This window comes from Capra hircus, chromosome 23 (assembly GCF_001704415.2).
Source record: "Capra hircus breed San Clemente chromosome 23, ASM170441v1, whole genome shotgun sequence".
In the NCBI taxonomy this organism is placed as follows: Eukaryota; Metazoa; Chordata; class Mammalia; order Artiodactyla; family Bovidae; genus Capra; species Capra hircus.
This window is the reverse complement of record NC_030830.1, coordinates 48,648,376-48,670,942: the sequence shown is the minus strand read 5'-3', so window position 1 is coordinate 48,670,942 and position 22,567 is coordinate 48,648,376. Positions and strand designations below refer to the sequence as shown.

General features: G+C 38.4%; 1 protein-coding gene across 1 annotated transcript in view; it reads right to left on the bottom strand.

Moving 5' to 3' along the window:
- Window positions 1-22,567, bottom strand: part of KHDRBS2 (KH RNA binding domain containing, signal transduction associated 2) — an 800,500-nt gene that overhangs the window by 1,978 nt on the left and 775,955 nt on the right. The gene's annotated exons all lie outside the window — the stretch shown is intronic.

Sequence of the window (22,567 nt, the reverse complement as noted above, 5' to 3'; positions counted from 1 at the left end):
TGGGACCTGGCCAACAGACAAGAAAAGCAACTAAGCTTTTGGGTATTGTGAAAAATAGTTTCTGTAATGTCTGTGTACCCAGAAGGGAAATGTAGTGCTTTTCCAAAGGGCCAAGGGGTCTGTGGTGACTTATACGGTCCCAGAAGTTAGGTTATCTAGGCCTTTCATTCAGAATTCAGTTCTTTATTAGAGAGCAGACTGGACTATAGTGGGAGGAAGTATGGGAATAAGAAGAGGAATTACTAGAAAGACATACACTGACATCGATAGCTGATATAAAAGGTGGTGGTAATGGAAATAACTGGAAAATCACTGCAGACTGAGGGCATATACCTCAGGAAAGTTCAAGTGCCTCTAAAAATGTCTTCAGCAAACATAATAAGAAAAAAATTAAATTGTACTTACTATAAGGCAAGGAATAATGACCTATAATATAGAAAAATGAACAAAAGTTGGATCAATGTAGGGGAAAATAACATTAAAGGGGTAAACATTAGGTGTCTAAGGATATCCTTCATCAGAATACCTTCTTTACAAATGATATAAGATGATAAATAAAGGGTTTCATCTCTTTCACTATTTATTCTTTATCGTCTGAGCCATGAGGGAAACCCTTTAAGGTACATGCTTATGTTTACTGCAATATATATTGGGGCATAGAAATGAGACCCTAAATAAATATGAAAAATGTTACCTTGGGTCAGAATATAGATATACCTGGATCAGGGGTTGGAAAACTAAGACCTTTGAGCCAGATTTGGCCAGCTATCTGTTCTAATAAATGGAGTTTTATTAGAATACAAGTGTGCTTATTTATTAAAACATTGTATGTGGTTGTCTTTTCTCTGCAAAGGAAGACTTGCTTGATTACTTGTGTGATTGTGACCATACTGGAGCAAAGCCTAAAATATTTACACTCTAGACTTTTACAGGCCACACTCCAGATCATGTCTTTTTGGTGGGGGATTGTAGGTATTGGTCTTTTTCACAGTATCTCTTGAAGACAGGAACTTAAGTCTGAGCTACTGGACTTTCTAAACATAGACATTTTGGAGAATAATGTTGTCTGTGTACTTGATTGGAGTTAAATAAAAATTTCTTTGATGTACTGGAAAGTGAAAGTGAAAGTGAAGTCGCTCAGTCGTGTCCTACTCTTTGAGACCCCATAGACTATAGCCCACGAGGCTTCTTCATCCATGGGATTCTCCAGGCAAGAATACTGGAGTGGCTTGCCATTTCCTTCTCCAGGGGATCTTCCTGACCCAGGGATCAAACCCAGGTCCCTCACATTGCAGGCAGATGCTTTAACCTCTGAGCCACGAAGGGACAATAAATCTTGCTTGGAAGCTTCAAAGTGCCTTGTCAGTCTCATATAATTTGAGTTTATACTTTGTCTATGAATTATCAAGAATATGTCAATGTCTTCACCCTCTAGTGGTAGAAAATAAAATCTACCCTGTTCTATTACTGTTTTTAACAAAGGGAATGTACCACCTTTTTCTTCATTTGGTCTAAGGTGCTGAAGATCCCTGAGTTGCTATTTGTGTGTTTTAGGAGCTGGGAATAATACAGGTTTCAAGTTTCCCAGGGGGTGCGAAACAACACAGTCGTAACTGCCACATCTACTCCCAGATTTGTCAGAGCTTTTAAACTGGCATAATCTTGGGGACTTGTCACAGAGCACATGTGTTTAATAAAAATTCACTGACTTAGGTTTATTTGACTTTATCTAAAGCTCCAGGGGGCTTCCCTGGTGACTCAGTGACAGTCTGCCTGCCAATGTAGAATTCACCAGTTCAATCCCTGGGTCAGAAAGGTCTCCTGGAGAAAGAAATGACAACCCACTCCGGTATTCTTGCCTAAGAAATTCCATGAATGGAGGAAGCTGGCAAGCTACATTCCATAGGGTCAGAAAAGAGTCAGATATGATTTAGCAACTAAATAACAACAACTCTGCTGCTGCTGCTGCTGCTGCTAAGTCGCCTTAGTCATATGCGACTCTGTGCGACCCCATAGACAGCAGCCCACCAGGCTCTGCCGTCCCTGGGATTCTCCAGGCAAGAACAGTGCAGTGGGTTGCCATTTCCTTCTCCAATGCATGAAAATGAAAGTGGAAGTGAAGTTGCTCAGTCGTGTCTGACTCTTAGCGACCCCATGGACTGCAGCCTACCAGGTTCTTCCGTCCATGGGATTTTCCAGGCAAGAGTACTCCAGTGGGTTGCCATTGCCTTCTCCAACAACAACTCTCCTGAACAGCAAACTGATGGTAAAGGTGGGGCGGCTGCGTGCCACCACGAGGGGCCCCTGGGCCGTTCAAAATGATCCGGACGCAAGTAGGCCCCCGGGACCCACCACGGGGTCTCACCGCCAGAGGCCTCCAGCACAGGGGCGGTCCAGGCACCCACCCTGGGTAGGGGGCGGTGCCCCTCTCTGGGCTGGCGACCTCCAGCACCGGTACCCGGAGCTGGGTGAACACTCCGGTACTGTCCCTCACGCGCAGCCCTGAGTGCCGAGCTCCCCCCAGGCCCACGAAGGGCACTCTGCCCGGCGGGCCGCCGGCCAACAGGCAGGGGGACTATACCCCTGCGAGACGAGGCCAGTTTGGCCCCAGACAGGGGACGTGGGCGAAGTTGGCCTCCTGCTGGCCCGAGCTTTGCCGGGCGCGACTGGGGGCGGCGCGCCCGCAGGCGAGGGGCGCAGGCACTCCGGGGGACGGGAAGACCAAGACGCGGCGGAGCCGGCGGGATCACAGGCGCCGCAGGCACGGGGGCGGCCCTGGGGCGCCGGCAGGTCCAGCCACCCTGGAGCCTTCCGAGTCGCTGGCCCGTGTTCAGGGCCGGCGGGCTGGGGCCTCACCGCGTGCAGCGCAGTTGCCCAGCCCGCCCATCTCGCTAGTCCGTCCTCCGCAGAGCCGCCTTCTAGGCCGACCCCAAGGTTCTAGTCCTGGGGACATGCTCTCGAGTGAGGCGACGCAGCCGTGTCCGCACACCGGCTGCGGCTGGAGGCTCCTCAAGGCAGCGGGACTGCGCAGCCCGACCTCAGTTCCCCTCCCTGTGCTCACAACTGGGCCTGCCAGGCGCAGGGCAAACGAGTGGCCCCACTTGCCGGGTGCCTGGCGGGCCCAGCGGGACCCTCCGCGGACTGACGGAGGAGGCACGGGCCCAAGTCTGTTCTTTTCTGCTTCACCCCAAATTCAGTCTCTGAGATTTAATTTGGTGTCAGGCTACAAAGGCCATATTTCACTTCAGTGTTAACAAAAAAGGCAAACTGAAGTCCTCCCCAGTCTGAGTCCTTACCATTAGCAGAATAAATCAATTTTACTTAATTCAGATCTTGGGCCCATTGTTTACCTCTTTTCAATAATAAAAGGTCAGGGAAATATTATTTCTATCTGTGTATATTTACTTGGTCTATATTTTTCTTAATATCAGAATGGCTACATATCGTCAGTCACGTCTACAGTTATCACAATATAATAGAAGCCAGCTTCTCTCACTCAAGTTTTAGTCTTTGGGTCTGGACTGGAAAGCAGTGACTCAATAAACAGTCTCCTTGGTCGTGAATCATATAGTGTGTCAGTGAGCCTTGTGTTGTCAGCCAATACCCTCACTGCTGACCAGAAACTCTTGTATTAATTCAGGAGATATAAGTAATTTTTAGAAATTCAGAGTGATTTCAACTGAGTCCACCATAGAACCTTGCACATATGGATAGACAAATTATTATAAAGTGTTAATGATAGAAATTCTCTAAAATGTGAACTTACAAAGATCTAGGTGAACTTTGAATTTATCTGTCTTCTTGGGGTTCTTCTATTTAGCAGATAGAGTGGATTTAAAATACATTAGGACTCCATACAAATTTTGGGGTCCTGGCCAAATGTTTCAATTCCTGTGAAGGATGCTATTAAAAAATCATTGCAGACAAGAAAATTTAGAGATCTTTCTTTTTACTTTTGGAAAATGATGAAAGAAAATTCTTTCAATATCAAGATCATTGTTTCCTGAGAAGCACTAGCTACTCTATGTATATGAGTAGAGCAAATAAGTAGATTATTCCTTAGGAAAGGTAACAAACTAACTGCCAAGTTGGAAATTACTAGAATGGTTTACTGAATTGTGACTCTGGAAAAAGCAAATGAAGATATGAGTAGAGTTCAACTGATTTGATCAAATCCCTACCATTTCTGGTTGGGTTTCCCAATCCAGATTTTAATGTACCTTACAGTATATTGACACAAGATGACTCGTAATCCCAATTGTCCACTGGCAGAATGCCGGTTTTGCCATAAGAAGTTTACAAGGAATGATTACCTCAAAGTGCACGTGGACAACATCCATGGGGAGGCTAAATAGGGAAGCCAGGGTTCTCTCACCTGCTTAGCACAGCAGAAGCAGCCAAAACACACTCACTGGCTTCACAGTTCTTATTTGACTACCTTTACTGGAGAAGGCAGTGGCAACCCACTCCAGTACTCTTGCCTGGAAAATCTCATGGACGGAGGAGCCTGGTAGGCTGCAGTCCATGGGGTCGCTAGGAGTTGGACACAACTGAGCGACTTCACTCTCTCCCACTCTACAGTATATAATGAAAGCTGAGCACCAAAGAATTGATGCTTTTGAACTATAGTGTTGGAGGAGACTCTTGAGAGTCACTTGGACTGGAAGGAGATCCAATCAGTCCATCCTAAAGGAAATTAGTCCTGAATATTCATTGGAAGAACTTACACTGAAGCTGAAACTCCAACACTTTGGCCACCTGATGTGAAGAACTGACTCATTTGAAAAGACCATGATGCTGGGAAAGATTGAAGGTGGGAGGTGAAGGGGATGACAGAGGATGAGATGGTTGGATGGCATCACTGACTCAAAGGACATGAGTTTGAGTAAACTCTGAGAGTTGGTGATGGATAGGGAGCCTGGCATGCTGCAGTCCATGGAGTCACAATGAGCCAGACAGGACTGAGTGACTGAACTGACTGACAATATATGATAGGAAGGAAAGTAGGCAAATAAAGCATTCATTAAATAAAATTTTCTTGTTTTTCCTTTAGATCTCCTATGTGCCAGTCCTTATACTAAGCCCTGCACATGAAGATGGTTTAAAGATCCTTGAGGAGATCGCAGGACAACACTAACATGAGATGTCATAAATTACGACAGCTGTAATAGACATTTGAGGAAAACACTGAGGAAAGTATGCAGAAGTGAGTTACTAACTTCCGTCATTCAATTGAACTTGGATTGAACTCTAACACTGAATCAAATAGCTTATTTTCTGAATAAATATATGGTGTGGCTAAGAATTCAGGCCCTGTTTAACCCAGAGAACTCACATTCTTTAAAATGTTTCCTGTACTAATTATTTTGTACCTAAATGGAGCAGGACTCTATGATCCTTGCCCACACCCCCAGCCCCCACCATGCCTTCTGCCTGCCTTTTGCCTGTGGAAAACTTTAGTCAGAGAATAAATTTAATCAGAGAAATGAAAAATGCTGAAGCAAAGGAAAACAGTCTAAGGAGACTAAATAATAATAACATAGTCATTAAACATAGTCAAGGACCTTTAGTTGTTTCTCAAAGGCTATAGATAATATTCTGAGCCATATCCTGTGAGCTGTCTTATAGATACCAAAACACCAGGTGGAGAAGTTAACTACATGATGACCAGTCTGCACTCAGGACTTGCAAGATGATGTTCTCTGATTGCTGTAGAGATACTATGAACATTGAGGTTGTTAGGGGGGAAACGAAGCTCAGGAACAAAGTGCCAATTTATGAAAAGTCTGTATTATTTACCTGCAAAATAAAATTTTAATGTTTATGTTCCCAGATGTAGGTTTAACATGCTATCTTCAAAGTAAATTGACTTTAGAGAGTGGTTCAGAAAGAACATAGTGCATCATAAAGATTATCTAGGGCATAGCTCTTATGCTTACATTTTGCTAAATAACTAATTGCTTATATTTCTGAGATATGAAAAAGAATATCAAAATTTTCTTTAATCACACTGCAACAAAAAGGACAGCTCTTGTCACTTATTTTTCACATACTGCAAACCAATTTGCAAAAAGCACACCTTAATGTGGAAACCTAAATTGATCTCTATTATTACAAGTCATAGTGTCTTTGGTTTCCCAACACATAATTATACAAGAGCATTACAACAGATTGATTAAAGTTCACATTGGCTCTGAGCCACTCAGTTTGTTGGACTCAGATTTCTCATTTCTTAGAGGAATATCATTCTATTTAAAAGCATCTTTCAAATATTTAAGAACATGTTACTTTATGGCTATTTATTCCCAAAGAGAATATGTTAAGTTAGATGCTTTTTAGTGACTGTAACACTCTATAATAATAATGCAAATTTTCATTATTTAATTGTAAAATACCTATCCTACTTAAAAAAATGAAGATACTAGGGGTCATGTATAGTGCTAGGCATTTTATGTATTTTATTAGCAAATGCAATTTTCATGCAAGATAGGTGCTAGTGTTGTCTTCCTTTAAAGTTTAGTAGCTTTCCTAACATATATATGGAATCCCTTGCTAAAATTTGAGTCTTTATCTTAAATGTGCTACAAGAATACAGAACATATATATTTGCAATTGTCTCACCATCTTTCCACCCAGTGAGTCAGACGGTAAAGTGTCTACCTGCAATGTGGGAGACCCGGGTTTGATCCCTAGATAGGGAAGATCCCCTGTAGAAGGAAATGGAAACCCACTCCAGTACTCTTGACTAGAAAATTCCTTGGATGGAGGAGACTGGTGGGCTATAGTCCATGGGGTCACAAAGAGTCAAACATGACTGAGTGACTTCACTTTTTTTCATTTTCTTTTATCTGAAGGAAGCCCCTGGATTCCATTCTCTTTTTACTTTTCTTTGCTTGGTTAACAAATAAGACAATTTATTTTATTCCTCTCTGATTGTATAATAACTAATGAGTCCAACAACAAATAATTGATTAGCTAAATGCGTGAGAATGTAGCTTTAATTTTGTAAACCAAAATGTGGGCTGCTTAAAGTGAATTTCCTGAGGGGAAAATCTAGGTGTATATTTATCCAAAGTGAAAGTCATTTTCAGCCTATCTGCTCTGAACTTTTTATAATATTAATGAAATATTGGAACCTAAAGGTTCAACCATTTCTTTCACACAATTTGTATTGGCACTATATGTAATTGCAGAGTTTATTGTTTTAAGACACAGAGGGTAAAATGGAAGAGTAATGAGGGGGGAACATAACTGACCGACATCTCTTTTCAGAGATGAACATAATGAGTTATGTTCTAAGAAGTGTCAACTGCAAATTGACACTTGCCATCCACCACTACAAGGACTAAACCACGTACTGCTGCAGCTGCTGATTTTTATCACCCGCTGAAAGAAGTGCATGATGGAGAGCAGAAATGAGGCATTCTCTGGGCAAAAACTAGAAGAATGGGTCTTCAGATATCTAGGTATTTTCAGGAACCAACTTTTTTATGAGCCCGATTCTTCTACCTTTTCATGCCTAGAAAAGTACCAACATTCTTAATAGTGACAATTAATTCTTGTGACTGGCAAAGAAAGTGAAATTGAAGTCCCTCAGTGGTGTCCGATTATTTGCGACCCCATGGACCATAGTCTATCAGGTTCCTCAGTCCATGGGATTTTCCAGGCAAGAATATTGGAGTGGATTGCCATTTCCTTCTCCAAGAGATCTTCCCAACCCAGGGATTGAACTGGGGTCTCCCGCATTGTAGGCAGACACTTTACCGTCTGAGCCACCAAGGAAGTGACTGCCACAAGCCCTCAGAATAAGATACGTGCTTGATTGCATATACCCCCGTCTTCACCAAAATTACATATATACTGATCTTCCCACCTTATCTCTTTGGAATTAGAAACAAGTAACACTTGTGATAATCCATTTAGAGAATAATGAAGTTATTCCATTCCAAATTCTATGGCTCATAGGTTAAAGCATCTGCCTGTAATGCAGGAGGCCTGAGTTTGATCCCTGGGTCAGGAAGACCCTCTGGAGAAGGAAATGGCAACCCACTCCAGTATTCTTGCCTGGAAAATCCCATGGACAGAGAAGCTTGGTAGACTACAGTCCATGGGACTACAAAGAGTCAGACACGACTGAGCAACTTCACATGATAGGTACTTGGTAATTGTTTATTGAATAAACTATTATATTTAAATATTTTGCATCTTTATTTTGTACCCAAAAAGAAGCCACAGGCCTCACTCAGATGTATCCTTCAGCTCAAATGAAAGTCCTATGAGTCCTAACCCATGGACAGAGGAGCCTGGCAGATTCCTCTGTCCATGGGGGTAACAAGAGTTGAATATGACTTAGCAACTAAGCAACAACAACCTGTTAGTCCTATAGCCAGGCCTGTGTTTGGGTTCTAGTTCTGCCTCTTTCTTGTGAAAAGGCATCTTTGACAAGTCGGCAAGTCTTTTCATCTACATATTGATGTTGTATTTTAATTGTCACAAACCATTGTGAGCTTCTGACATGCATATCTAAATGCCTGCAGAACATCTCCTCAAGTGTCTCAAAGTCATTTTTTTTTAACTAAACTCTTTCTGCATGCTACTTAGTGCTCTAAATTTCATATTTTAGTGAATAGCACTATTAACAACAACTTACCTACTTGCATATCAAAAACCCTCAGCATCCTCTGAAGTTTGCTCAGTATATCTAAGCAATCATCCGGCTTTGTCTTTTCTCAACCATTTAGTTTACCCATTTATTTCTATTCCTACTAACCCTATCCATGCCAAGCCATTATCATCTTTTCCCAGAGTACATATACAACTACCTTGTTATTGTTTTGTTTTTCCATTATTTTAAGCATCTATGCATGTATATGTACATATATATGTACACGCCATAATTATATATATTTATTATACATATGCACACACATTGTACACATACATATATATGTATTATATGTGTGTGTATATATATATATATACAGTTAGAGTATATATGTATATATTTTCTCTACTGTTGTGTGTGTGTGTTTACATTATTCTTCTCCATCTTCTTGAGAGAAGGACTTGTCCAAGTACAATTAGTTATTCCTGTTCAGTTGCTCTTGTAGCACACTTAAGATAAAGTCCCAAATTTTTAGTAAGGATTTCCATGCAGGGTCAAACATGGTCTGACTCTTGACTCTATTCTATAAAAAAATTAGAGCTGATGATTTGGTGATCATGTAAACAGTGTGTAAGTATTCTATATTGTTTAGGAAAAAAATTCTATGGTTTCAAAATACAAGTAATGTTATTGATAATGGTAAGACTCTAAAATCTTTTAAAAATGGAAAGTCATTTTATTATTGCATGGAAATGTACCAATTAGGGAAAAAAATTGGTAGAATAAATCAGTTTAATACTTCAAGTACAAAAGACCCAAATTTAGATACCAATTAAATATTGGCAAATAAAAGATTTCACTTTGCTTAATATATTGGGAAAAACCTTGCATTTTCCCTAACAATGAGTAAATGTCATAGATTACATTTTTTGATCACTTACTATTTTGGGTCATCTTAAGAATGATGATTTCTGGTAAAGCTCCCACAAGTTGGAGATGGGTTGGGTCTTTGGGAATTTTGAAGTGCTTCTCTTAGCTTTTGAGGTTGTTGTTATTCAGTCACTAAGTCGTGGCCAACTCTTTGTGACCTCATGAACTGCAGCACAACAGGCTTCTCTGTCCATCACTATTTCCCTGTATTTGCTCAAACTCATGTCCATTGAGTCAATAATGACAGGAACTTATTCTGAATACTGATATTTTCCTCAATGAGACCCATTTAAGTCTTTGAAGAAGTTCTTAGGTGAAGTCCTTAATGATTAGTATAACATCCCTCTCCTTTGTGATGGTGCTATTTATTTTTATTTTTTATTTATTGATTAAAAATAATTTATATTATAGTTGATTTATGATGTTGTTAGTTTCAGGTGTACAGCAAAGTAATTCATATATCTATTCCTTTCAAATTATTTGGCCATTTATATTACATAATACTGAGTGGAGTTTCCTATGTTATACAGTAGGTTCTTGCTGGTTATCCATTTTAAACAGAGCAGTGTATACATGTCAACCCCAACTCCCTAACTATCCTTGCCCCCCACCCATTCCACTTGGTAACCATAAGTTTGTTCTCTAAGTCAGTGAATCTGTTTCTGTTCTGTATCATTTTTTAAAAGAGTCTGCATATAAGTGATCTCATACAGTATTTCTCTTTCTTTGTCTGACGTATTTCACTCTATGACAAATCTTTACGTTCATCCATGTTGCTGCAAATTGTATTATTTCATTGTTTTTAATGGCTAAATAATATTCCATTGTGTCTATGTATGTATATTCACATCTTTATCCATTTTCATGTAGATGGACATTTAAATTGCTTCCATACCTTGCCTCTTGTAAACAGTGTGCTGTAATAAGCATTGGGGTGTATATCTGCTTTCAGACTATGCTTTTCTCCAGATACATGCCAATGAGTGGATTTGCAGGGTCATATGATAGCTCTGGGTCTTCCCTGGTAGCTCAGCTGGTAAAGAATCCACCTGCAATGCAGGAGATCCCAATTTGATTTCTGGGTCAGGAAGATACCCTGGAGAAGGGTTAGTTACTCACTCCAGTATTCTTGGGCTTCCCTGGTGGCTCAGATGGTGAAGAATCTGCAAGCAAAGTGGGAGACCCAGATTCGACACCTGGGTTGGGAAGATCCCCTGAAGGAGGGCATGGCAACCCTCTCCAGTATCTTGCCTGAAGAAACCCATGGACAGAACAGCCTGGAGGGCTACAGGCCATGGGGTCACAAAGAGTTGAATATAACTGAGTGACTAAGCACAGTACAGCACATGGAAGCTCTACTTTTAGTTTCACATTTCATGCAAAGATGGGCTCAATAAAGGACAGAAATTGTATGGACCTAACAGAAGATATTAAGAAGATATTAAGAAGAGGTGGTAAGAATACACAGAAGAACTGTACAAAAAGGATCTTCACGACCGGGATAATCACGATGGTGTGATCACTCATCTAGAGCCAGACATCCTGGAATGTGGAGTCAAGTGGGCCTTAGAAAGCATTACAACGAACAAAGCTAGTGGAGGTGATGGAATTCCAGTAGAGTTATTTCAAATCCTGAAAGATAATGCTGTGAAAGTGCTGCACTCAATATGTCAGCAAATTTGGAAAACTCAGCAGTGGCTACAGGGCTGGAAAAGGTCAGTTTTCATTCCAATCCCAAAGAAAGGCAATGCCAAAGAATGCTCAAACTGTGACACAATTGCACTCATCTCACACGCTAGTAAAGTAATGCTCAAAATTCTCCAAGCCAGGCTTCAGCAATACGTGAACCATGAACTTCCTGATGTTCAAGCTGGTTTTAGAAAAGGCAGAGGAACCAGAGGTCAAATTGCCAACACCCCCCTGGATCATGGAAAAAGCAAGAGAGTTTCAGAAAAACATCTATTTCTACTTTATTGGCTATGCCAAAGCCTTTGACTGTGTGGATAACAATAAACTGTGGAAAATTCTGAGAGAGATGGGAATACCAGACCACCTAACCTGCCTCTTGAGAAATCTGTATGCAGGTCAGGAAGCAACAGTTAGAACTGGACATGGAACAACAGACTGGTTCCAAATAGGAAAAGGAGTATGTCAATACTGTATATTGTCACCCTGCTTATTTAACTGATATGCAGCGTACATCATGAGAAACGCTGGACTGGAAGAAACACAAGCTGGAATCAAGATTGCCAGGAGAAATATCAATAACCTCAGATATGCAGATGACACCACCCTTATGCAGAAAGTGAAGAGGAACTAAAAAGCCTCTTGATGAAAGTAAAAGAGGAGAGTGAAAAACTTGGCTTAAAGCTCAACGTTTAGGAAACGAAGATCATGGCATCTGGTCCCATCACTCCATGGGAAATAGATGGGGAAACAGTGGAAACAGTGTCAGACTTTATTTTTGGGGGCTCCAAAATCACTGCAGATGGTGACTGCAGCCATGAAATTAAAAGACACTTACTCCTTGGAAGAAAAGTTATGATCAACCTAGACAGCATATTCAAAAGCAGGGACAATACTTTGCCAGCTAAGGTCCGTCTAGTCAAGGCTATGGTTTTTCCTGTGGTCATGTATGGATGTGAGAGTTGGACTGTGAAGAAGGCTGAGCGCAGAATAATTGATTCTTTTGAACTGTGGTGTTGGGGAAGACTCTTGAGAGTCCCTTTGACTGCAAGGAGATCCAACCAGTCCATTCTGAAGGAGATCAACCCTGGGATTTCTTTGGAAGGAATAATGCTGAAGCTGAAACTCCAGTACTATGGCCACCCCATGCGAAGAGTTGACTCATTGGAAAAGACTCTGATGCTGGGAGGGATTGGTGGCAGGAGGAGAAGGGGATGACAGAGGATGAGATGGCTGGATGGCATCATGGACTCGATGGACGTGAGTCTGAGTGAACTTTGGGAGTTGGTGATGGACAGGGAGGCCTGGCGTGCTGCGATTCATGGGATCGCATAGAGTCAGACATGACTGAGCAACTGAACTGAACTGAACTGAACTAGTAGTTGGTGATGGACATGGAGGCCTGGCGTGCTGCAATTCATGGGGTCGCATAGAGTCAGACATGACTGAGCAACTGAACTGAACTGAACTGAACTGATCTGAATCCTTTCAATCGAAGAACACGGTATATCTTTTCATTTCTTTGTGTAATATTTAATTTCTTTCATCAACATATTATTGTTTCAGAATACAGGTCTTTTGTCTCTTTAGGCATGCTTATTCCTAAATATGCATTTATTTAGAAATGGTAGATTTAGCAAAGGCAGGGGAAACAGAGATCAAACTGCCAATATCTGTTGAATCATAGAAAAGCAAGAAAGTCCCAGAAAACATCCATTTCTGCTTTATTGAATATGCTAAAGCCTTTGTGTACACAACAAACTCTGGAAAATTCTTTAACTATGGGAATACCAGGCCACTTTACCTGCATCCTAAGAAATCTGTATGCAGGTCAAGAAGCAACAGTTAGAACTGAACATGGAACAACAGACTGGTTCCAAATTGGAATAGGAGTACATCAAGGTAATATATTGTCACCCTGATTATTTAACTTATATGCAGAGCACATCATATGAAATGCTAGGCCGGATGAAGCACAAGCTGGAATCAAGTTTGCTGGGGAAAATATCAATAACCTCATATATGCAAATGGCACTACCCATATGGCAGAAAGCGAAGAGGAACTGAAGAGCCTCTTTATGAAAGTGAAAAAGAAAAATGAAAAAGCTGGCTTAATACTCAACATTCAAAAAAAGAAGATCATGGCATCTGGTCTCATTACTTCATGGAAAATATGTGGGGAAACAATAGAAACAGTGACAGACTTTATTGTCTTGGGCTCCAATATCACTGCATGACTGTGGCCATGAAATTAAAAGATGCTTGTTCCTTGGAAGAAAAGCTATGACCAATATAGACAGCATATTAAAAGCAGAGACATTACTTTGCAAACAGAGGTCTGTGCAGTCAAAGCTATGATTTTCCCAATAGTCATGTATGGATGTGCTGCTGCTGCTGCTAAGTCACTTCAGTCATGTCTGACTCTGTGCAACCCCATAGACAGCAGTCCACCAGACTCCCCAGTCCCTGGGATTCTCTAGGCAAGAACACTGGAATAAGTTGCCATTTCCTTCTCCAGTGAATGAAAGTGAAAAGTGAAAGTGAAGTAGCTCAGTCGTATCTGACTCTTAGCGACCCCATGGACTGCATTGTATGGCTGTGAGAGTTGGACAATAAAGGAAGCTGAGCAATAAATAATTGATGCTTTTGAACTGTGATGTTGGGGAAGACTCTTGAGAGTCCCTTGGACTGCAAGGACATCAAACCAGTCAGTCCTAAAGGAAATCAGTCCTGAATTTTCATTGGAAGGACTGATGCTGAAGCTGAATCTCCAATACTTTGACCATCTGATGTGAATAACTGACTCGTTGGATAAGACCCTGACCCTGGAAAAGATTGAAAGAGGGAGGAGAAGGGGACAACAGAGGATGGGATCTTTGGATGGCATCACTGATTCAGTGGACATGAGTTTAAGAAAGCTTCATGAGTTGGTGATAGACAGGAAAGCCTGGAGTGCTGCATGAATTCCATGGGGTTGAAAAGAGCTTTACATGACTAAGTGATTGAATTGAACTGATTCCTAGGTATTGTATTTTTTTTTTTTTTATGAAAAGGTAAATGGGATTGTTTCTTGAATTTCTCTTTCTTATTTTTCATTGTTAGTGTGTTAGAAATGCAATAGATTTTTGGTATTAAATTTGTACCCTGCAAAGTTACAAAATACACTGATGAGGTCTAGTAGTTATTGATAACCCTTTTAGGATATTTTGTGTATTGTATCATGTCATCTGCAAACAGTGACATATAATGTCTTCTTTTCATATTTGATTCTTTTTATTTATCTTTTTTTCATCTCTGATTTCCATGGCTAGGGCTTCCAAAACTATGTTGAATAAAAGTGATGAGAGTAAGCATCCTGGTCTTCTTTCTGACCTTAGAGGAAATGCTTTTTGCTTTTCACCATTGAGAGTAATCTCTGCTGTAGCTTTGTCTCTATGACCTTTATTATTTTAATGTAGGTTCCTTCTATGTCTACTTTTTGGAGAGTTTTTATCATACATGGGTGTTGAAATTTGTCCAAATATTTATCTGCATCTCTTGACATAATCATATCATTTTTATTCTTTAAATTGATGTGGTGTATCACATGGATTGATTTTTGTGAATATTGAAAAATTCTTCACCCCAAATCTCATCATGGTGTATGATCTTTTTAATATATTGTTGGATTCAGATTACTAGTATTTTGTTGAGGATTGTCCTATCTAGTTCATCAATGATATTAGTCTATAATTTTCTTTTGCTGTGTATCTTTTTCTGATTTTGGTATCAGTGTTATGGTGGTCTCTTAGAATGAGTTTAAGGGTTTTCCTTCCTCTGAGTTTTCTTTTTTTTTTTTTTTAAGTAGTTTCAAAATGATAGATGTTAGTGCTTCCCAAAATGTTTGATTGAATTTGGCTGTGAAGCCATCTGATTCTGGACCTTATTTTTTTGTTGAGAATTTTTATATTAAAATTTATATTTCAGTACTTGTGATTAGTCTTTATATTTTCTATTTCTTTTCTGGGTGATTGTACCTTTCTAAGAGTTTGCTCATTTCTCCAAAGCTGTTCATTTTATTTACATACAGTTGCTTGAAGTAGTCTTTTATAGTCCTCTGTATTTCTGTGGAGTCTGTTGTAATTTTTCCTTTCTAATTTTATTGAATTGAGTTCTCTCCCTTTTTTATTAGTCTAGCTAAAAGTTTAATAATTTTTTTTTATCTTTTCAAAGAATCAGATTTTCATTTCGTTGATCTTTGCTATTGTTTTCTTCATATGTATTTCATTTAATTTTAGTTTGATTTTTCTGATTTTTTTTTCCTTTTACTAGCTTTAGGTTTTGTTGTTTTTTCTATAGTTGCTTTAGGTGCAAGGTTAGATTATGTTTGTTTGTTTCCTGAGGTAAGATTGTATTGCTCTTATAATAGCTTCCCTCTTAGAACTGCAGATTTTTGCATCCCATAAGTTTTGGATCATTGTGTTTTTTGTTTTCATTTGTCTCTAGTTTTTTTTTTTTTAATTTCATTTGACTTCTTCAGCGATCCATTGGTTGTTTAGTAGCATATTATTTAACCTCCACTTTTTTTGTGTTTTATGCAATTTCTTTTCCTTGTAGTTTATTTATGGTGGTTGGAATTATTGTGGTTGGAAAGGCATTGTGGTGTTTGATAGGACTTCAATTTTCTTAAATTTACTGAGGCTCATTTTGTGGCCCAGCATGTGATCCCTACTGGAGAATATGCCATGTACTCAGGAGAAAAATATATATTCTTCTGCTTTTGAATGGAATGTTATATAAATATCAGTTAAGTCCATCTGTTGTAATGTTGTCATTTAACCGTATGCTTCCTTATTTATTTTCTATCTGGATGTCCTATCCGTTGAAGTAAGTGGGGTGTCAATGTCTCTCATTGGGCAAACTCTGGAAGATTTTGAGGAGTCCTGCAGTCCCTGGGGTCACAAAGAGTCAACAAATGTCTCTTACTATTACTGTGTTACTGTCAATTTCTCCTTATATGGTTGCTAGTATTTTCTGTATGTATTAAGGTTCTATGTTGGGTGCATATTTATTTGCAATTGATATATCTTCTTTTAGGATCCCTTGATCATTATGTAATGCCCTTCTACTTATCTTATAGCAGTCTTCATTTTAAAGTCTATTTTATCTGTTATGGGTATTGTTACTCCAACTTTCTTTAGATTTCTATTTACATGGAATATCTTTTACCATTCCCTTACTTTCTGTCTGTATGTGTCCCTATGTCCGAAGTGCTTCTTGTGTATACAACATATATACAGGTCTTGTTTTAGTATCCATTCAGCAAGGTATCCATTCAGCCAGTCTTTGTCTTTTGGTTGGAGATTTAATCCATTTAATTTAAAAATAATTATCAATAATTATGTCCTATATGCATTTTCTTAATTGTTTGGGGTTTGTTTCTGTAGTTCATTTTTCTTCTTCTTCTTTTCTTGTTCTTTTCTCCTGTGGTGTGATAACCATCTTCAGTGGTGTCTTTAGGTTGCTTTTTCTTTCTTTTTTTTTTTTTTTTGTTTGTATCCCCTGTAGTTTTGGGGTTTGCTGTTCTCATGAGAGTTGATATAGCAGTCTACATATGTAAAAAGTCATTTTAATTTACTGTCCTCTTTCCTGCCTAGAGAATCTCCTTTAGCATTTATTTCAAAGCTTGTCTAGTGGTGCTGAGTTCTCTTACCTTATGCTTATCTGTGAAGCTTTTGATTTCTCTGTCAATTTTAAATGAGAGTCTTGCTGGGTAGAATATTCTTGGTTATATGATTTTGCCTCTTTCATATTGACCATATCTGTCACTCCCTTCTGATCTGTGGAATTCCTCCTGTGAAATTAGCTGATAACCTCATGGGAGTTTCTTTGTATATTACTTGTTGCTTTTAATACTTTTTATTTGAATTTTATTTTTGTCAATTTGATTACTTTTGTCTTGGCATGTTCCTTCTTGAGTTTATCCTGCCTTCTGGGTGTAGGTAACAGTCTCCTTTTCCATGTTAGGGAAGTTTTTAGCAATTATCTCTTCAAATATTTTCTTGGGTCCTTTCTCTCTTCTACTTCTAGGACCCCTATAATCTGAATGTTGGTATGTTTAATGTTGTCCCAGAAGTTTCTTAGACTGCCTTCATTCCTTTTAAATGTTTTTCCTTTATTCTGTTTTGCAGCAGTGATTTCCACCATTCTGTCTTCAAAATCACTTATCTGCTCTTCTTCCTCTGTTATTTTTCTTTCATTACTCAGTTCAATTATTATATTTTCTATCTCTATTTGCTTTTTCATTCTTCTGTATGTTTGTTAAATATTTATTGCATCTTCTCAATGCTTGCCTGCATTCTTTTTCCAAGATTCTGTATCATCTTAATTATTATTATACAATTTTTGGAGGGTTGCCTATCTCAACTTCGTTTACTTGTTTTTCTGGGGTTTCATCATATTTCTTCATCTTGGACATATTCCTCTACCATTTCATTTTATCTGCCTTCTGTGATTGTGATATCAGTTCTAAAGGCTGAAGGATTGGTGGATGAGCCTATGAAAGAGGCGTGTGTAAGTTTCATGATGGTTGTTGTGGTTCAGTCACTCAGGCGTATCCAACTCTTTGTGAACCCATGGACTGCACCACGCCAGGCCTCCTCTCCTGCCTTCACCATCCCCCAGAGCTTGCTCAAACTCATGTCCATTGATTCAGTGATGCCATCCAACCATCTCATCCTTGATCATCCCCTTCTCCTGCCTTCAATCTTTCCCAACACCAGGTTTTTTTCCAATGAGTCAGTTCTTTGCATAAGGTGGCCAAAGTATTAGAGTTTCAGCATCAGTCCTTCCAATGAACCTTCAGGATTGACTTCCTTTCTAATTGATTGGTTTGATCTTCTTGCAGTCCAAGGGGCTCTCAACAATCTTCTCCAACACCATATCTCAACAGCATCAATTCTTCAGTGCTCAGCTTTCTCTATGGTCCAACTTTCACAGCCATACATGACTAGTGGAAAAACCATAGCCTTTAATGCCTTTTAATATGCTGCAGACAGTAAAGCATCTGCCTACAATGCGGGAGACCTGGGTTTGATCCCTGTGTTGGGAAGATTCCCTGGAGAAAGAAATGACAACCCACTCCAGTATTCTTGCCTGGAAAATCCCACGGACTGAGAAGCCTGGTAAGCTACAGTCCATGGGGTCGCAAAGAGTTGGACATGACTGGGCAACTTCACTTCACTTCACTTCACTTCACTAGATTCGTCATAGCTATTCTTCAAAGAAACAAGCGTCTTTCAAATTCATGACTGCAGTCACCATCTGCAGTGATTTTGGAGTCCAAGAAAATGAAGTCTGTCACTGTTTCCACTGTTTCTCCATCTATTTGCAATGAAGTGATGGGACCAAATGCCATGACCTTCATGTTATGAATGTCGAGCGGTAAGCCAGCTCTTTCACTCTCCTCTTTCACTTTCATCAAGAGGCTCTTCAGTTCCTCTTCAGTTTCTGCCATAAAAGTGATGTCATCTGCATATTTAAAGTTATTGGTATTTTCCGCAGAAATCTTGATTCCAGTTTGTATTTCATCCATCTTGGCATTTCACATGATGTGCTCTGCGTATACGTTAAATAAGCAGAGTGACAATGTACAGCCTTGATTTACTCCTTTCCCAATTTGGAACCACTGTGTTGTTACATGTCCGGTTCTAACTGTTGCTTCTTGACCTTCATACAGGTTTCTCAGGGGGCAGTAAAGGCAGTCTGGTATTCCCATCTCTCTAAGAATTTTCCACAGTTTATTGTGATATACACAGTCCAAGAAGCTAGCATAATCAGTAAACCAGAATTAGATGCTTTCATAGAATTCTCTTGCTTTTTCTTTGATCCAGAGGATCTTGGGAACTTGACCTGAGTTCCTGTGCCTTTTCTAAATCCAGCTTGAACATTTGGAGGTTCTTGGTTCATGTACTTTTGAAGCCTCGCTTGGAGAATTTCGAGCATTACTTTTCTAATAGTTGGACTTTTGACTGACTGAATTTTAGACAGACTTAACTTTTAGCTTAACTGTTTAAACATACTTCTTCAAAAAGGGGCTAAATTTGCTCAAAAAGGGACTAAATTTGATTTTTCATTTTTTAAATGAATTTTTAAGTGCCCAGTTCCATAACACAATGTTCACTTATAAAATACTCAGTGTTCTGAAAGTAGCCTGTATATAAATTGTATTACCTTCAAGAATGTATATGGCTGACACAGTTTTGATCCTTCATATTAAGACTGTGAGTCACATCAGAATGCTCCCATAAATCCACCTAAAACTAATTATCAACCTTAACATCCAGGAAGACCACCCAGCAAACTTTTAACCAAGGACCATTTCTCAATTTAAAATATTTTGATAGAGCTCTACTGGGATGGTAACTGGACACTGGTATTTTTTTTTCAAACTTCACCAGCTGATTTTAAAATGTAAAATTAAGGTTAAGAATCTTTGATCTGAAATAATGAAACACATATTCCAGTATTTCTAACACTGTTGAATTCAGAAGTTCAGGATTCAAAACAAAATTGAAACCATTGTGAGCACATCTAACTTAAAATGAGTAATGCAAGCAGTGAAGTAATGATGCCATGCTCATTTTGGCTGTTTCTTCCTAGGCAACATAGTCTGCATTTATTATTAAGAATAGTTGGATTAGATATCCATTTCATTGCAACCTCTGAAATAGTAAGAGACAGAAAACTAGCTTTTCCTTAAATTCTCTGATGGGTCAGATGGTAAAGGATCCACCTATAATGCAGGAGACCCCGGTTCGATCCCTGGGTTGGGAAGATCCCCTGGAGAAGGGAAGAGCTACTCACTCTGGTATTCTTGCTTAGAGAATTCTGTGGACATAGGAGCCTGGTGGGCTACACCCCATGGGGTTGCAAAGATCAAACACAACTGAGAAACTAATACTTAAGTTAATTTTACAACTGGATGTAATTTTTTTTTTACTTTTATTTATTTATTTATTTATTTATTTTTAAATTTTAAAATCTTTGATTCTTACATGCGTTCCCAAACATGAACCCCCCTCCCACCTCCCTCCCCATAACATCTCTCTGGGTCATCCCCATGCACCAGCCCCAAGCATGCTATATCCTGCATCAGACATAGACTGGCGATTCAATTCTTACATGATAGTATACATGTTAGAATGTCATTCTCCGATTTTAAAAATACTTTAGAAGCACAGTTTCTTTAGTTGTTCTTTAGTTGAAAATAAAGTTAAATAATCTATATTAAAAATAAAATTCAATAAATCACAGTGACACTTTTCTCAATATTTCTCAATAATAACATCAATATTAATAAATCCTATGATACTTTGTATATATTTCTTTTTAAAATTACTGATACATTCTTGCTTATATTAAGAAAACTAATCTTTATTTGTAGAATTAATTTCCTCAAACTCCTATTTTTATTTAATATTGCAAATGAACAGTGTTTGCTTGTGAATCACATGGCAGTATATTTGCCAAATAGCTTCATTTTCCTTTGCTGTTTTCACAGCTTAATTGAAACAGGGCTCAGTTAGCTCCTTGACATAAAATGAATGCGTTTCTGTTCTGCTCAGCTTGAATTGAGGCCACTCAAATGTCCTAGAATAGGGCACAAAAATTTTTGCTTTCATTTATTTCAAGACAGTGTGTTAGTATTACCCTCCATGTTTCCACACTGCTGTCATCTAAAATTCCACTATGAAATAGATCCATAATTAACTGCTCAGTTTATACATTAAATACATTTTATCATACAGCTTTCTTCTCTGAGATGAGAATGTTACTGTCATTCTTAGCTAACAGTCTCAGTTTGGAGGGTATTGATTACATAACGTATTCGTAAGACAAGTTGATCCATTGTCTCTATTCAAAATGCGCCCTTATTGAATTTAAAGCTATTCAGACTTATCCAAAGTAATTACAATGGACTCTAATAAATTAGGGAATATTTTAAAACTGTAAAAACTGTTTTGTCATTTTTGTAATTCAAATAGTCATGTGCCAAAAATAAGTTCAAGTTATTATAAATTTACCATTTAAATATTAATTTGACAATAATTTAGCATCAATGAAATGTTTAATAATCATTAATTCATTGATGGTTATTAAATATAAGTAGATTATTAAATATTATATTTTTATATATTAATAGAATTGTATATTTCATATTAATATTTATTTAAATAATAAATATTTACATCATTGTAAGAAAATAGCTTAATATTCAAATTAAATTGTAGAAAAATATCTTGAATAACTTAATTGCAGTGAAGGGTAAAAGGATACATGATATTCACAGAAGTCAGCATATTTGTCACTTCAACATGAAATATGAGCCCAAAAGAGACAAATACAATTTCAATCTGGTGATACATGATATATGGTATGGAAAGATTCAGAGTGAACTGTTGTACTCAGTGACTAGATTTCTGCTTCCACTGGTTAATCTTGAAATATTTTGGAAGGGATCCTGAATAAGAGATTCCATCCATGAGTCTTTTAATGCAAGATCCAATCATCCTGGATAGCATTCCCTGTTCCTCTCTTGCAACTCAATCTTGAGATTAAGAGGAGGGTCTGAGGCAGCTGGTTGTGAGTCTCCTCACACCATTGTTCAAGTCTAGGTGTTGCCAGGAAACTGAGATTTGGGAGCTCTTTATTTTATAAAAATACAGATCTCTACCCATGATACAAACAAAATGTAACAGAGAGGAATTAGTAATTTAAAATATAAGTGAATAAACAGAAATGCAAGATTTACACTTTGAATAGGATGTTATTAATTTAAAAGACTGAACATAGTTCATTACACATAAGCTATAAGTGGATACTTGGTAACATGTGAGATATAGAAAATTAATGAAATGCATCAATCTATAATTTATATGAGTGGGTCCTCAAATCACTTGTTCACATGCATATTTCAATGTTATCATCTGTCCATTTGGACATGGCAGGATGAGCAACCTATGGAACAAGAAGCAGAATTAAAAGCTCACTTTTCATAATCATCTAATACTAAAATCAGTGAGAATAATGCATATTAATTTAATTAGCCTCAAAATTTATGATGCTCAAATCTTACCATTTATCATCATTTTACTATCCTTTTTCAATTGTCTGTATGGGTTTGGGAACATGAACACTCCCCAAATATAAATCTCATGACTATATAGATTGACATGCAAACAGTTTCTTTAAAAAGAACTATTCTATAAAGACATACAAAACCTTCTAGAACTAACACCCAAAAAAGATGTCATTTTTGTTATAGGGGACTGGAATACAAAAGTAGGAAGTCAAGAAACATCTGGA